This window comes from Puccinia triticina, chromosome 7A (assembly GCF_026914185.1).
Source record: "Puccinia triticina chromosome 7A, complete sequence".
Lineage (NCBI taxonomy): Eukaryota > Fungi > Basidiomycota > Pucciniomycetes > Pucciniales > Pucciniaceae > Puccinia > Puccinia triticina.
Window position 1 is genome coordinate 4758326 of NC_070564.1, and position 17729 is coordinate 4776054.

At 47.7% G+C, this 17729-nt stretch overlaps 1 protein-coding gene across 1 annotated transcript in view; it reads right to left on the reverse strand.

Moving 5' to 3' along the window:
- Nucleotides 1-17729, reverse strand: part of PtA15_7A524 (uncharacterized protein) — a gene marked incomplete at both ends in the record, with an annotated part of 34145 nt that overhangs the window by 15537 nt on the left and 879 nt on the right. The gene's annotated exons all lie outside the window — the stretch shown is intronic.

Here is a 17729-nt window from a genome sequence, read left to right on the forward strand (position 1 = left end):
AATCGCGGCAGCAATGCGTATGAATGACATTCAAGAGCGACTTGCAGCCACCAAAGAGCAGAACACTGAGCTCAAGGTGATGTTACAGAATGTTGCTTCCTGTGCAGATGACAAACTTTGAGAATATCTCTGTGCTCGCAGGAATGATATTATGGAGAAGATCAGAAATCCCCGCCCCTCCGCCTCAAATGCTTTGGTATTGACTTCGGCTAATGGTACAAACAAAAGAGAAGATCAACTGCACGATCCAGCCTAGACTCAGGACAACAATACACTGGGTACTCCAATTCCTTCACAACGCTGACAACAACTTCCTCTTGGTGAAGCTGGCAATGAAAGTTCCCAAGATCCCTTTTTCAAGGGGAGCCTTGAGCTTCCGTCCCCTTTGGCCGGAAGCAACCCAAATATCAACCCTTACTTATTTTAAAAACAATTTTCTTCATGCATTTCATCTCAATTTATCTTCATGCATGTTTCCTTACTATGTTTTATCTCACTTCATATTATTATTACGGAGCTCACTCCGGCAATGCAAAAAAATTTGCAAATAAACCATTCATTTCTTTTAAAACCAATCAATGTATTACAAAAAAAGGAAAACTAAATGGTTATTTGGAATCGGAGTCTGCATCAGACTCGCTGAATTCATCTGAGTCAAATTCATATTGGCTGGGTTCCTTGTCCTTGGATCTACCACTGAGACTCAAAGTATGTACAATGAGGTCCCTGAGGAGGTTGTCATGGATTGCTGGCGACTTCATTTTAATTGTTTGAATGAGCTGCTTTTGAAGAGGGAAAGGATTTGCGCAAGGTGGAATAAGTTGGAACAAGTGATCAAGCTTGTATGGCCTTGGTGGATAGCAATGTTCAACCAACATGTTGTGCAGAATTATGCACGTGTTCATGATGGCGGCAATGTTGCCTGGATACCACTGGAGCGCTGGCTTTGTGAGGATTTTCCATCTACCCTTCAAGATCCCAAAAGCGCGTTCGACATCTTTCCAAGCAGCTTCCTGACACTTGGTATAGTATTTTGTTGCTTGATTGCGGGCCAACAAGCCTTTTGACTCAATCAGCGTTGACCAGCGGGGATAAATCCCATCAACTAGATAGTACACATTTTTGTATTTGTGCCCTTGAACCTCAAATTGAACATTCCAGGATGTGCCAGCTAGTGATGATTGAAAAAGTGGCGATTGGTTGAGAACGTTGATATTGTTAAGTGGAGGACTTCCCTCCGATTTATGCGGCCGTGTAAAGTCAGATCTGGCACTTGTAAAGCCAGATCTGACTCACCTTGTAATTTTTAGCTTTAGAAGCTTTTCCGCAGGCTTGAGATGCCAGAATACCTGCCAGATTTACAACCCTCTAGATACCCGGTATACACCGGCCATCAAGAGTATTCAACCCTCTCGATGCCCGGTATAGACCGGCCATCAAGAGTACGCAACCCTCTAGATGCCCGGTCGAGACCGGTCATCGAGAGTACACAACCCTCTTGATGCCCGGTATAGACTGGCCATCAAGAGTACGCAACCCTCTAGATGCCCGGTCAAGACCGGTCATTGAGAGTACACAACCCCCTCAATGGCCGGTATAGACCGGTCATCAATCACTCAATGACCGGCCTGTCCCTCTCGATGGCCGGTACAGACCGGTCATCGAGAGTACAGACCCCTCTCAATGCCCGGTAAGGACCGGTCATTGAGAGGGTACAGTGTCCTCTCAATGCCCGGTACAGATGTGTCCCCTCTACCAGTCATTGAGAGGACACATGCCTCTCGATGACCGGTGGGTAGGACATCAAGAGGACACAACACCGTTCATTGAGAGGACTCAAGCCTCTCAATGGCCGGTACAGATGTACCCCCTCGATGACCGGTCTGTACCGGCCATTGAGAAGGTTGTGTCCTCTCGATGACAGGCACAGATCTACCAGAGGTGTGAGAATGGCAAGACTTAAGGATTATATTTCACTTTGGTCAGCTCATGGTAATCTTCATGAGATAAAAAGAAAGACAAGTTGTGATGGTGTACCTTAAGGGCAGTGGTAGGCAAAGTGAGAATGAAAAATAGAAAGAACCGCGGTCTGAGAAGAACAAGAGTGTGGTACGAGGTCGTCGCAAGCTGTCAATGATAACAAAGAAATAAATGGAAGAACAGGAGAATAGAGCTGTGGTTTGTTGAGTGTGCTGAGGTGTGTGATCTGATTTCGGTGAGCAGGAGAGGTGATATGGTTGAGCCGATGTGTGGTTGGTAAACAAGGAAGTGAGGACTGAGGAACAATAAAGACAAGGTTGAGGGTTAGAGTCTTTATACCCGAGTAGCAGGTGGAGCTTCTGCTGATACTCACGGGTTTGTTGATGGCCTGGTTAAGCCACAGGGTCCAAAGTTTTCTCTACAAGTCGGGTGGTTGGCCGGTTGTTGCTTGTAGCTGGTTTGGTTCAGGCGACAGGGTTGTTTCTTCCTGTATGTTCTGATTTGTTTCTCGGTCCATGCTCTCGTTGTCTAATGCGGACGGTATTGCAACGAACTGGTTAGTTTTTCTATCATGTGGACCGGTTTGGTTGCTTCGGTAGAACAATACAGGAGAATGAAGAAGTGTTGTACTTACGAGTGGGTGTGTGGGTGTTTGATACAGGAGACGAGATGGTTGTCTTGGCTACCTTCGAGTTGAGGAGCTCAGGAGCTGCGCCCGGGCCTGTCGGGCCATGGCCCGAATCCTGACAGGCTGCCGTGCTTCGTGCGTCGGAGCGCGAAGCAGAGATGCTGGTGGCGTCCCCAGTGAGGGGTTGAAGCGCCTGAGCAATCTTGCTGCGACCGACCGGCTTTGTGAGGAAGTCGGCGATGTTGCTGGAGGAAGGGACATACTGAAGGCTGATGGTCTTGAGGTGGATTAGTTCCCTCACGAAGTGAAGGCGAAGATCCATATGCTTGGTTCAGAAGCTGTTTTGACTGGTCTCACTGCGAGCAAGGTCGATGGCACCGCGGTTGTCGACGCGGATGATGGAAGTCGTTTGCGGGGAGTTGGAGAAGATTTCCTTCATGAGATTGCTGATCCATGCGAGCTCCTTGCTAGCATCCGTGAGGGCTTTGTACTCCGCCTCCAATGATGACAAGGAGACGGTGCACTGCTTGGTCGATTTCCATGAAACCAGGTGATTGTTCCAGAGTACCATGTAGCCCGTGTGAGAGCGTCTTGAGTCGGGACAATTGCCCCAGTCGGCATCAACCGAGCAAACCAGGGGAGTCAAAACAGACGGCCAAAAGAGCAATCCACGATTGATGGATCCTTTAAGGTAGCAAAAAACCTGTACCGCTGCAGTGAAGTGCGAGAGCCCAGGGCTCTCCAGAAGCTGAGAGAGCTTGCTAACGGCAAACAAAATGTCGGGACATGTCAAGATGCTGAGGTAGTTGAGTGAACCGATGAGAGCTCGGTAGTCAACGTTGAGCGGGACAAGTTGGGCAACGTCGGCTTGACTAGCTTTGGCGAGGTGGGTGCGCGGATCAAGAGGGCAGGACGCGGTGGGAAGGGAAGCAATGTCGAATTCAACTAGCTTGCTTTCGATGTACTGCGCCTGATGCAGGACGAAACCTCCCAGTGACCGTTCGAGCTTCATTCCAAGGAGAAACGACGCATCCCCCATGTACTTGATGGTGAACTCCGCCGCCATTTGGACGCGAAAGGACTCAGGGTCCGCGCCGACAATGATGAGGTCATCAACGTGGGCGAAGATCCAGAGAGGGCTGGGGGAGGTGCACCAAAAGACGCATGGGTCGGCAATAGAGATGACGAAGCCAATGGAGACAAGGAATCGACTAAGTTGTTTGTACCAGGCGAGAGAAGCCTGTTTGAGGCCGTAGATGGCCTTCTGAAGATGAAGCATGATGTTTTCGTCGGTTTTGTAGCCAGGAGGCGGAAGCATGTAGACTGTCTCTTCCAGGTCGCACGTGAGAAAAGCGCTTTTGACATCCAGTTGATGAATCAGAAGAGAGTTGGAAACAGCATGGGAGAGAAGGAGACGCAGCGACGAGGGTTTCCCCGTGGGGGCATATTTAACGTTGAAGTTCAATCCATAGGTCTGACAAAATCCCTGGGCACAGATCCTTGCTTTGTACTCGGTGACCTGATTGTCAGATCCGAGTTTTTTCTTGTAGGCCCAGGTCAAGGGGATCACTGAGTGAGAAGGAAGCCGAGGAGTTTTGATCCAAACGTTGTGATCTTTCATGTTCTGGATTTCTTTCAGCTCGGCCGACATCCAATGTTTGCGTTCATCACGTTGCATTGCTTGAAAGTGGTTGCTGGGCTCAACGGTGAGCGTGCTATAGGTCACCGCAGGTTGTCGAGGATGATTCACGATGTTCAAGGAGTCCACGTCGCTGGAAATCCTGGTGGGGTGAGGACCCAGGCGAAGGATGAGGCGCTGCCTTGGCGGTTCAGGTTCAGAGTCATCTTCGATGTCCATGTGATCATCATCTTCAGGGTTCTCAGGTGGGGACGAGTCTTTGGACAAGGGAACAGGTGCGGAGTGATCTTCATCATTGCTGTCGTAGGTCGTGAGAGGAAGGGGTGCAACCCCAGAGAAGTCCGGAAGGCAATCTTCGGGGTACATGTTGACGCTGGGGTTTAGTGCCGAGAGGGAGGGAAAAACAGACTCATCAAAGTATGCGTTCCAAGTTTTGATGATCTTCTTGTCATCGAGGCGAACCACTCTGTACAAAGAGTAGTCATTTGTGTATTCAAGTAAGATACCTTCCCATGCTATGGGGTCGAACTTGGCCGCACGGAGTTGGTTGGGCTTGACAACCCAGGTTTTGCATCCAAACGGTCGAAAGAAGGACATATTGGGAGGCTTTCCAAAAAGACGTTCAAGCGGGCTGACTTTGCTTTTGCCCAATGAGGGGAGACAGTTGGTGGTGGCCATGGCTGTGAGCACTGCCTCGCCCCACCACTCTTTTTCAAGGCCTGATTGGACCAACATGCATTGGGACATGTTAATGATTGTCTTGTTTGCTCGTTCAGCAACGCCGTTGTGTTGAGGGGTGTAGGGCGGTAAGACGTTATGTTGGATGCCATCGTTGCGAAGGGTGTCAGAGAGTTCTTGGTTGCAGAACTCCCCACCACCATCAGTGACAAACTTCTTGATATGATGGCCGGTTTGTCGTTCAAAGAAGCGCTGAAAGTCGGCAATTGCCGGTGTCGCATCCGATTTCCGCTTGAGAAGAGTGACGCTGATATATCCGGTGTGTGTTGATTGACAAGAGTGAGAAAGTACCTGGACCCAGCATTTGTCGCTGGAGTGATAGGTCCAACGAGATCACGGTGAACAACCTCCAAGGGATGAGAGGTCTTGTCAAAGTGGCTCTTGAAGGGGGAACGGCACACTTTTCCTTTCATGCAGGTGTTGCAAGCCGAGTTGTTGACGAGATTTGGATCAGATGTGGCTTCCCTTATTCTGGCGACTCCTGCGTGTCCAAGTCTTGCATTCCAGGTTTTGAAGGCGGTGGTTCCTCCAGAGTGTGTTTTAGTGACGAGTGCTGATGTGGCCGGAGGTAGCGGGCCTATGTTGTCTTTGAGCTCGTGTATGTTGTTGCAAAGAACACAGTCGAAGGTTGCCATCCCGGTGATCGCCACTGTGCAGAGATCATTGATCCTAGAGATGTTGACGGAGGTGCAAAGGAACAGACCCATGGAAAGCAAATTGCAAGTCAGGCCAGGAACTCATAGACATTCCTTGAGAGTGACAATCTTTCCCCAGGAGTCAATGACGCTGGCAGTGCCAATTTTGGTGGCCGTCAAGTCGATTGAGTTTTTTCCCGTGCTGATGGGAATATTGCAGTCAGAGGTTTTGGAGAAGAAGGCTGGGTTGTTGAACATATGGTGGGAAGCCCCTGAGTCCAGAACTGTAGGGAGCACGAGTGGCGTTACCAAGAACATGCTGACCGTGGTGACGTTGGCAAAGGCAGGGTGTTCAAACTGAGACGGACAAACGGTCGCCGGGGGTTGTTCTGTGGTTACCGTGTTGTGCTGGGTGGGTGGGACCCTAGGTTTCCTGACTGGATGCTTCTCAGGGTGGAGCGCCCAACACTGATCCTTGGTGTGGGCCGCTTCCGGATTGTGACGGCCGTTCCTGCATCCGGACGGAGGTCTGGTCCTGGCACTGAGTGCGGTGGCGGTTTTTTCAGAGGATGACTTGCGTTTGGAAGGTTCCTCCTCTTCAGCAATATCCCTCAGCTTGCTTATGAGGAGTTCGTGATTGCGCATGAGGTCCGGTTGCATAATGAAAGAGTCAGTGAGCGCCCGGCGAGAGGTTCCGAGCTTTGCAACAATGTATCCGCATATGTCTCTGCTGGCGCGAGCTTCTCCAATAGCAGCAAAGTTGGTGATCAGACAACGGTTGAGATCATCCAAGAAGTCAAGCATGTGGCCGTTGAATCAGAGGTTTTCCCATGCCGTGGTGCATCTTGTGTATTGGTGAGCTGTGTACCTTGAGTATTGAGTAGTGATTTTCCGCCACAAGAGGAAACCGTTGTCTTCAATGTCTTTGATGACAAGGCTGGGGTAAAGTCGATTGCAGATTTTCATGCTGATGACTCCAGCGGCGTCGTTGAGCTGTTTCTTTAGCGCGCGCGCAGGATTTGGTCCAGGTTCAGCGTTGATGGCACCCCATAAATCCTTGTTCTTCATGAAAGTTCGCATGCGGAGGAACCAGAGGGCGTAATTGGTTTCTCCTTGTAGGGTGAGGAGGCAGGCGAGCTCTTCCTTGGTTGCGATGTTTGATGCCATTTTCTTTGCTGCCCTTTAAGTCGTTCGATTGAGGGAGTTGGGTCGTTTGTTCAAAAGCACCAAGACTGTAAATCTGTGAGAATGGCAAGAATTAAGGATTATATTTCACTTTGGTCAGCTCATGGTAATCTTCATGAGATACAAAGAAAGACAAGTTGTGATGGTGTATCTTAAGGGCAGTGGTAGGCAAAGTGAGAATGAAAAATAGAAAGAACCGCGGTCTGAGAAGAACAAGAGTGTGGTACGAGGTCGTTGCAAGCTGTCAATGATAACAAAGAAATAAATGGAAGAACAGGAGAATAGAGCTGTGGTTTGTTGAGTGTGCTGAGGTGTGTGATCTGATTTTGGTGAGCAGGAGAGGTGATATGGTTGAGCCGATGTGTGGTTGGTGAACAAGGAAGTGAGGACTGAGGAACAATAAAGACAAGGTTGAGGGTTAGAGTCTTTATACCCGAGTAGCAGGTGGAGCTTCTGCTGATACTCACGGGTTTGTTGATGGCCTGGTTAAGCCACAGGGTCCAAAGTTTTCTCTACGAGTCGGGTGGTGCGCTCGGTTGTTGCTTGTAGCTGGTTTGGTTCAGGCGACAGGGTTGTCTCTTCCTGTATGTTCTGATTTGTTTCTCGGTCCATGCTCTCGTTGTCTAATGCGGACAGTATTGCAACGAACTGGTTAGTTTTTCTATCATATGGACCGGTTTGGTTGCTTTGGTACAACAAGACAGGAGAATGAAGAAGTGTTGTACTTACAAGTGGGTGTGTGGGTGTTTGATACAGGAGACGAGATGGTTGTCTTGGCTACCTTTGAGTTGAGGAGCTCAGGAGCTGCGCCCGGGCCTGTCGGGCCATGGCCCGAATCCTGACAAGAGGGTGGTGCCCTCTCTCTTGCTGGCCGGTCTGTACCGGCCATTGAGAGGGATGTGTCCTTTGGAGGTACAGGCCGGTCATCGAGTGGGCTATGTCCTCGCGATGACCGGTCTATACCGGCCATTGAGAGGGTTGTGTACTCTTGATGGCCGGTCTAGACCAGGCATCTAGGGGGTTGCGTTATCTTGATGGCCGGTCTATACCGGGCATCAAGGTTGCGTACTCTCGATGGCCGGTATAGACCGGGTATCAAGAGGGTTGAATCCTCTCAATGACCGGTACAGACCAGGCATCAAGGTTGCGTACTCTTGATGGCCGGTCTGTACCGGGCATTGAGAGGGTTGAGTCCCCTCGACGATCAGTCTGTACCGGGCATCAAGAGGGTTGGGTACTCTGGATGGCAGGTACAGACCAGCTATCGGGAGGGTTGTGTACTCTTGATGACCGGTCTGTACCGGCCATTGAGAGGGATGTTCTGGTTTGATCTAGCCGCTGAAAAGTGTGTGTAAAACCAGGGTGTAAAAATCTGGCTTTACAAGTGCCAAATTTGACTTTACACGGCCGTGTAAATCGAAGGGAAGGCCTCCAGTGCGCCTGGCGTTCCAAAAAAGGAATGCCATATCCAGGTGTCTTTTGTTGCAACTGCCTCCAAAACCAGCGTCAGCCCCTTCTCTTTTCCTTTGAAATGCCCAGCATGCGCAGTTGGACAGTTCTTCCAACCCCAATCACCACCACCAAAAGCAAGGCAATGGGTGCACATTGCCATGCTCAAACATTTACATCAAACTAGTTGTATAAAAAAAAAAACAAAAAAAAACAAGTGGTATATAACTTTCTTTTATGTTTCTTATTCTTTCCTAAATTCTACAACACCTTGTATGGATATATTTCCAAATTCCACCTTGAAAAACCCCTCACAAGCAGTTTGCCTGAAAATTTCTTGTATATTTCTGTCTATAATTCAATATGTTGTGGGAATGTCACCATTTTCACTCTAATGGCATCTCACCCGGTTCCTGGGTGAAATTCATACAAACACAGCACTAGGTATTCATGAATGGTGTGGCTCTCCACCACCATAAAAATGCCAATTCAAATTCATATCAACCATTTTTCTAGCTTCTGGCAAAATGTTCAGGTTTTTTTGGCAGTTTCATCATCCTTGAATCAGAATGTACATTGAAAATCTAAAAAACAGGAAGAAAGATGGCCACAAGTGGTGGATTCTCAACAATTATTACTTAGCTAGCCTTCTTGACAGGCAGAAGGACTTTGCCCGCAAAAATCAAAGGACTTTGGCAGCAAAAATCCGAGTTCACTTCAAAAGCATGAATCAATAACAATGATAATATTTCTGAGAGCCCACAAGTCAAGGAAGGTGGTGCATCTTTGATTTCAGTAGGCACAACTGATCAATCAACATAGCAAATATAACAGATACAACACAAATGAAGCAGTCAGTGGTTAGTTTGGGAAAGGGATAGAATTTGACAAGATAAAATTCTGGGGAGGGTTGATGTTTTGCAGAGGAACACAGATTAGCTTCTCATTTGGCAGTGACAGCTCGCGGAATAGTAAAATTTTTCTTTGGGAATTGGTTTTGAACGGATCCAAGGAAGTCGGACGTAATTGCTTGGGCAAGTTGAATGATATCCGGCTGGCGGAAATTGAAGAGGCAGTTGGAGGTGAGAAAAGAAGCAATGAAGAGACCATTGATATACGTGCCAAGCCTTTTCCAAACGGGTTCCAAAGCCTCGCGTCAGGGAATATTTTTGGTGAAGATGTGTTCCACGGCGCTCAAGAAACCCAAAGCCGATGCCCCAGAGGCGAACTGCCTATTGTGGGGAGCCAAGATAAGACCACGCACGCCGGCCACAAGGTAAAGGCAGAAAGGGGTATAGTTGTGTCGTGAGCGGTGTTTGTCCAGTTCCTTCTTTTGCACAACTAATGATTGACTTTCAGCAGAATTTACATCCGGCTCAACACCGGCAACCGCCGACCCTTGAATGATTGAGTAAGTGATGAAAATGTCAATTATTGTGTTGTGTAACTGATACAAGGGCTTAAGAGTCATGTTGTTACGCATCTTTCCGTCTTCCGAAATTGATGCCGATGCGGAAGTCTTACAGCTATTGAGATATTCAAGAATACGCAAATGAGAGTCGATGTTGTTGTTGTTCAGGTTGCTCAATGAGGTTGGTTTAACGGCAAATTGCTGTGCAGTCAACTGGATAGAGGATGCAATCACGTTGGACCATCGAGACAAATAGAACTTTGATGGTTTTTGGCTTTTGAGGAGTAAGAGGCAAAGGGGATATTCAACATGGGCTTCGGCTTTCAAATTGGCCAGGTTGGCCGACTTGAATGAGGTATTGATCAATCCAGGCTCATACCAAGGCTCATCATTGGCCGGTAATAATAGAGTCTCCACTGGAGTCAAAAAAGGAAATTTGAGCGGATTGAACTTCAAAGAAAACCCAACAATCAGGAACTATGACAGAAAAACTTACAATATTTTTGAATCTCTTTCAGACATGTGTTGTGAGAAGATTCCGACTGGACCAAACAGAACTGAGGGAGTGCGGGTGGTGATGTCCTCTTGTGCATTGATTGGGCGCGGCAATCGATGAATGTGTGGACGGCCTGGTGGGCTTGTTTGAACTTTTGACGGTTGAGGTTGCCCTGGAAGGTCTGCAAGATGGAATGAACTTGGGCCCTGACGGCATCATCTAAGATGAGACTAGTAGTACGAGGCTGAGGTGTAGATGTAGAAGGATCGAGAGAAGGATTGGAATTTGCGGTTCGACCTGGAGGCGCAGTGGGATTGGTATTGGTGTCATTGGCTGAGGCGGGTTTAAGAATGAAGAAGGGAGCTGGCGGGGGTTGATGCGTCGGCCCAGGTGATTTTTGTCTGGCCTGAAGGGTTGAGCTTGCGTTGGACGCATTTGGATTAACATTGGGTGCAGTCGACGTTGGTGAGGCCTGATTGATTGGGATATTGGGTGCAGTTGAGCTGGGGTTGAACGGAGGCAGGTCTGCCCCCTCACCAGCGAAGCTGGATGATAACTGATTGGTAGCAAGCTCTAGTGCAGTTGAGGTAGGGGTGGCGGCGTTCAACGAGCCGGCGGGATCAGGTGCAAGTCTAGTGGAATCTTGATTGGTCGGAGGTGCTAATGAAAAGGGGTAGACATAAGTACCCATTATAACTTTTGAGCATGAAGAAGAGCGATTGAGAACTTACATGTAGGTCCGATGGGTGACTGGGGTGCATCTCCTGCAGCACCAGGATGCTTGGGATTTTGCTGGCCTAATGATGGGGATGGATTGGACGAGTCGGGGGGAAGTTGGTGGGGAACAGTTACTTGGTCCAATCGTTTGTTGTCATCCATGCGCCTACGTTTTGGAGGTGATTTGGACGCAGAAGATCCTTCAGGGAAGCTTCCCGCTTCCTCTTCTTTGTTGGGCTCGTTGGTCAGGTCAATTAAATCCTCAGGAGGGATTGGCTTCCCTTCGGTCACATCTGAAAGAAGTGGGGGAGTAAGTACGGTACAATCAGTGGGGGATCAATAGTGGAATAGAAATTGAACACACCTTGTTTTCTTTTTTGGCACTGCTCATGCATGTGTCGAAGCCCAGAAATGATTGTTGCTAGAGGTACCGGGATAGATTCCGAGAGACCCAAGGCTTGCTCCAATATTTCCTCGAGCTTGGAGCAACTGGTGACGTACTGCTTTTTGCCAGCTTGCCTTCTCTCACTGCGAAGGAGCGTGGGTGGTGCAATCGAGTTGAAGTTTGCATACGCTTCAAGCGAAGGGGCTGACCCTTTGAGTGTATCTAAAGCTACACAATCAGAAAACAGTGATGAGGAAAGACATATCAAGTGAGGTAGGGCACTATCATACGTATGGGAAGTGGCAACCACGTTCCCTGCGTCTTCTTGCACGTTCCCTGCGTCTTCTTGGGCATCAGGTGCAGTTTTGTTTGGCGGGAGGGATGGGTTGGATAGGAGTGAGTGGTTGGAAGGAGAAGCCATGGTGATTGAGTGGCAGGTGAAGAGAGCCAAATCGCGAGTACACGGTCAAGAATCACCGCAAAGGGATTTTGAGTCAGGGAGAAAAGATGGATGGAGCTGTTAAAGACTAGGGAAGATCCAATGAGAGGTGGGGAGGAGCTGAGGAGTCGAAGCGTTCTATACTTGGGAACCGGGTGCTGGGACAGGAGAGATTGGGACAGCTGATGCAGCTCAGGAATTGCCAGAAAGATAATCTACTCACAGATGATGATTTTCTAGGCAAAACGGTCATTGTGGTGAGGGGTTTGCAAGAAAGTTCGCGTCAAAGGAAGGTGTGAACCTAAGAATAAAAGTAGCCAAGATGATGATTTGATCATCAAGTTTGAACAGGCAGCAAAGGGAGTAAGTTGACTTCAAAGGTTCTGTGGCCACAACCCTAACAGTTTGAAAGGAGATGAGACATACATACCTTCAATGCTACAAAAGCAATGAAAATCAATCAGCTCATTCCCCAATGGCGAAACTTTGAAGGGGGCTCAGACAAAATTCTGATAATGGATGACATCAATACGTTGTGAGAGCCTAACTGTGAAAATAAGCAAAACAAACGTTAGCGGGCCACAAGGAGGGCGAGAGGATTGGTGATCACTGCGAAGCATCTATGAATGCAGCAGACTTTCTCCAGGATTAGATTAGAGTAGATTGGTCATCAAATACCTACAAACTGGCTTTTGGTGATCATCCCGGCGCTAGATCAGACTATTTGGCCAGGGCAACATGGCGGCGCACTGTGGTGACGTGTATGTGCATATGCACATAAGCTGATGTGTGAACGGAATGAGGTACCACCAGCAGGGTGAAGCCGCCTGAATGACCTTTGAGAGCTTTCCAATAAGGAATTTGGGTGCACAAGCCATCTTGGTACTGTATGCCGCGGCCGCCGTGGCCATCAACATAAGCATGACCTGAGTTTGACACCATCGTGCCATTTGGACAATCGTCCAAATGGCAATATGTTAAAACCAAGTACCAAGGAAGATCAGGCTCACAAATGCTTTTGGTGTGGCTTCAACTTGGAGAATTGGCCAGATTCCGAGTACATATGTAGGTAAAATGATCAAGCTTAAGCGCTTACCAGAGCAATGAGACCTCAGAGACACCAGAGGTGGATGGCACAATTAATTAACAAGACCAAAATGGACGAAGTCTGTCTTTGAAGGATATATGTACACATAGCATTCCTTGGAGAGACCGTGTGTGTCTGTTTTTGTTTTGGACAATCGGCCAAAGGGGGAACTCACCAAAAGGCTTGGCTTTTATGTGTCATTGAGACTTTGTTTCTGCACAAAAATAACAAGAGATAAGTGGGTGTTGCCCCACCACAGTGCTGGGGTCGCCAAATTGATACATTGAGTGACCACCTCTTTAAAGAGAATACAAATTTGTAGTCTGGCTCGCACTCAACATCTTTGATGTGCGGTGGACCTGGACAGACGGCTTTTGTGTCACCAAAAACCAAACCCCAGAAATGTTGATTTCCTCACCGTTTCCCCTGGTATGTATTCCAGTTCTATTGCCACCCTTCTTGCAGCTGTAAGTAGCAGCCCAAAAGCCGCCCACCCGCCTCTCGGCGGTTCGAGAGTGGCCTGGAAAAGGAACTCGTGGGCTGCAATTTGGCACTGAAACTTGCAAAACCGGAAAATGAGGAACTACTCTTGGACCGGGACGTACACCCACAGGTCAATAGGCAGTTCCTCATTGACCAGTGGGTGTACATCTGTCTCCTCAATATGTAGAATTCACCAATGATTGATACACCAACCTTTCATCAAGTGAAAAATTAATAGATGACCCAAAATCAAGGAGCTACCTCTTTGATGACTGGAATACCAACTGGTCATTGGGGAAAACTTCCAGGATGACTGGTAAACAACTGGTCATTGAGGCGCACATGTGGCCATTGGGGAACTTCCTGGGGACTTGGATACACACAATTGGACGTTGGTAAAGCATCTAATCCAGTACATAAGTTTCCCAATGACCATTGAGGAGGTTCCCTTCAATCATTGGTGGATCACCGGCTATCCAGAAAGCTGTCTTGAGATTTGTGGGTTTACCAGTCATTAATAATTGAAGATTATCCCTCACAAAGGTTGATGACTGTGGTTACCACATTCATAGCAGATTTACTTGATGCCCAGTTAGTATGTATCTACCAGAGCCAGTGCTTGCGGAGCTTCTCCTTGCTGACCGGTCAGTGAAGGAGGTCTCTGCCTGTCTCCACGCAGCAACAGTCGTTGAGGGTTTTCCAATGAACCATGGGGGTACACATATGTACCCCGGTCAAACAGCATCCACATTTCCCAGTCTTGCAAGGTTCAGTTGGAAATTGCATTCCCCACTCTGGAACTGCCTGAATATGCGGGTGCGCGGTTTTTTGGGCTGCTGGTTACAGCCACGAGAAGGGCGGCTATGGAACTGGCATGAAAGGTGAAATGGTGAGGAGATTGACATTTGTGGGGTTTGGTTAGTGGTCTTGCATGCCACAAATAATTTCCGTCAAACTTCAACGTATCCATGGGCTCTTTGGCTCCCCTTGCCTTCTCATGCAGCGCCCTTCCCAACCTATGCCTGCTAAACCTGTGCCTGCTATCATTCTGCGAGTAAACTTGCTGTCTGAATATTGTATATGAGGTAAACTGGAGATCACACCCTATGTAGTCAACAGTATTTCTCACAGATGGATGCCGCCCAATATGTATATTCACAATTGTATCCTTTAGAGCTCAAGAACCACCCCATTCACAACTGAAGTAATTGGATAAGGATGCAGTTGGATAATGAAAATCACAAGATTGTACATGTAAAGCACGTGTGAAATCAGACTAGAGAGACGGGGTGAGAGGGATGGTGTATTAATGAAACTGACATAAAACTATGGGCACCAAGACTGTACATGCAAAGAAGAATGGTCTTTTGCCTTGTTGTGTCCATCGGAAGTAGTCCGGCGCTTGTAGCACCCTTTGATTGATAGTAAACCTTTGATAGTGGATCGTAGGTTTAGGGAAGCTGCGAAAAGGCCCATCTGCTGGTACGTATTGATTTGTCCCTTGATTTCTTTCCCTGTATCCATCATCTGCTCACCAATTGGATTTGTTCACCTCCTCTCAACACCATCTCAACTGTGTACGCGCTCTGATTTCTGCCATTCTTTAGCTTAACGTCCTTGCCCGCTTCAGTTTGGACCCCTCAAGATCAATTTATCATGGATACCAACGATTTTTTCTTCACCGATAACGCTAACAATGGTGATCAGACTGAGAGACCGGCCGGAGGTGATAGCCTGTTTCTCTGCAACTATCCATTTGCACTCAACTATCTGACGCCTGTTGGTTGCTGCGATATTATCTTTGCAGAGGTCCCATTGGAAACACTAGCTGAGGGGAGCAATTGTCGCCAAACAACTGCCAAAAATCGAACTCAGCATTGGCAAACTGATCATAATTCATCTAGAATTATCACGGAGGCAGCTGACAAGAAACCTCATCATTGTGACAGAGTTTTGCGTAGTCTTCAAACTTTCACTCGGGCCATGATGGGCCTGGCGCCTAATGCTAAGCCGCATGAACTTCCCAGCTTGGTAACTTCAGAAGAGCTCCAATCTGGGGACACCTGGAGGGAGCGCCGCAAGGACGCATTTAGTAAGCGATTGAAAGAAGCGACCAACCAACATTCCGCCGCAAATGAACAGGCAATAAACCACATCAGAAAAAGTGTGATCGCCCAGCTCAAAAGTCGCCTAATACCAGTTTCTTTCAAAAGTTCTCCCTTTACCGCCAGCTCGGCAGTCTCAATTCATGTGAAGAAGGAAATGGAAGCCAATTTAGCCAAGCATGGATTTCCCCGGTTCACTTTTAATTGGAACACTTCGTTTGTACATGATGTCGTTTGGAACTCGGTTGCGGTTGACATTACGGTCCGGCACTGGCTCCCGTGGGCAAAGCGTACAAATGTAGATGTTGCCAAATCATCAATCCCAGGCATCAAAACTTGATTTTTCCAGTGGATCACCAATCAAGGGTTGTCCAGGGTGAAGGCGCAGTTCACCCCTGCTGATGTTGCCGCACAGAGGAAACATGGACAGTACGTGAGATCTACAAAGAGGAAGTTAAGAAATGGTGCCACCACTCCGCTGTCTCCTTGTTGTTCTCAACAAAATGACTGAGCCAATCCTTCCTTTCACAAATTCCAGATTGCCACTCTGCGCGCGGACACCTTTTTGGCGCTGTACCTGGCGAGGAAGATCCTGGGACACTTACTTCGTGATCCTGATGCTGTCTCTGACTTTGAAGAAGACAATGTGAACACCTTGCCCCGACGAATCAGCGCACATTGGCGCAGCCCCGCCATGGAAAACATCATTCGCTCTGTTGACCATGTTGCATTGAAGCGTGCCAAAACCACTCAAAAGAAGCTATCTGTGAAAGGCCTTTTGGCCCGAAAGGACACTCGAGCGCCAACTGCTGGAGAACAGATTGATCAAGCAATTCCTACCCGCTTCCCCCGAGACGCCTACGACCCCAACTATCTCCGTGAAGAGGGTGATTTTCAAGTAGAACATCTCACTAGCGATGCAATGGATATAGACAATCTCGCGAAGGAGATGGTTGCGAAATCATTTGATACCAGATATTGTTCCCCTGTGAACAATGGCTCCGCTGGTCCGTCCGCGGCTGATCAACCCGCCCCGGCTGTCCGGAATCTAGCGGGGTCCTCAGGCCCAGGCAATCAGACGGGGTCCTCTGGCCCAGATGTGCAAATTTCAGGATAGAGAGGTGCGTCTGTGTTAAAATTGAAATTGTTTTCTATAGATGGATTGGTTGATCTGGGGTAAAATGGCTGGCAGAGAATGATTGGCGCACGGTACGGACTAAATTTGCAGTTTGAATCATTTGTGGACAGCAACAGTGATAGCAAATAGTCATCCTTTTTTTCAAACTCTTTACAATCAGCGGGTACATAGATTTGATCAATAAAATTGATAACAGTAGTGCCTACAACTCCTGTCAAATCTTCTGATGCATGATAACCTTGTCTGGCAAGGTTGACTTGTATATATTGTATAATAGTGTAAATATTTTTGGCGGTAGGTACATGTGTGAAGATTTTGACGTGGGGATATCCTATGGGGGTTTGTTCTTGTTTTATGTATGTACTAGAGTTTAAAGCGGCTACGCCGCTGCGGGGGTACAAGTTCAACCCACCATTTGCATTCTAAGCCAAGCAGAAGAAGGCCAACTCCACCCAACAACACACTCCAAGTTTTTAGTACTTTTATTTGAATCAAAAACCTTGGTCTCCAGCAGCCTAATAAAAAAGGCCCACAAAAACAAGAAATGAGTGATGTTATACAATTTACGGCTGAAGGACTTTGTTACTTGATGATATTTTCAACTGTTGTTCAGAAATCTCAGCAAATAGAAAACTTTCTCAACACTACAATGATTGCTTTTTGACTTCTGCTACAATCAGCACCATGCACAAAATCATGACCAAATTGTTCAAGAACAAATCTTTGTGGCTGATGGTTGCAATAGTTAGTATTAGCTCACTGTAGACTCTGTTGGAGGGATGCTGGCTAGAACCAAGCGCAACCCCTCTGTGCCAAATTTGGACTGCTGATAAGGTGGAATAGAACTGGAGTGTTGTTGATAAACTGCAGAGAGATGATCAGTGCTAATGTGAAAAAGGATAAAATAGATTGGAATATTTTGGTTACCTAAGATCTACTTGCAATCCTCCAAGTTTGAGAGGTGAAAAAGTTCTTGTGGCAGAAGACTCAGAAGAGAAAGGGGATGTTGCTCTTGACTACTCTAATTCTAAATTCAACCAATGCACTCAACATCTTCCGCCTTGCACTCTCACATGTGACCTTTGTGCGCAAAATTTTGTAAGGAGGTGTGATCTGACCACGGGAATCCGGAGAAGGTGTCCAGTCAAACAGCGTTACCACCTGCAGAACAATAGACTTTGATCCTCCCGGTGTCTGGCTCAAATCCCATGGCC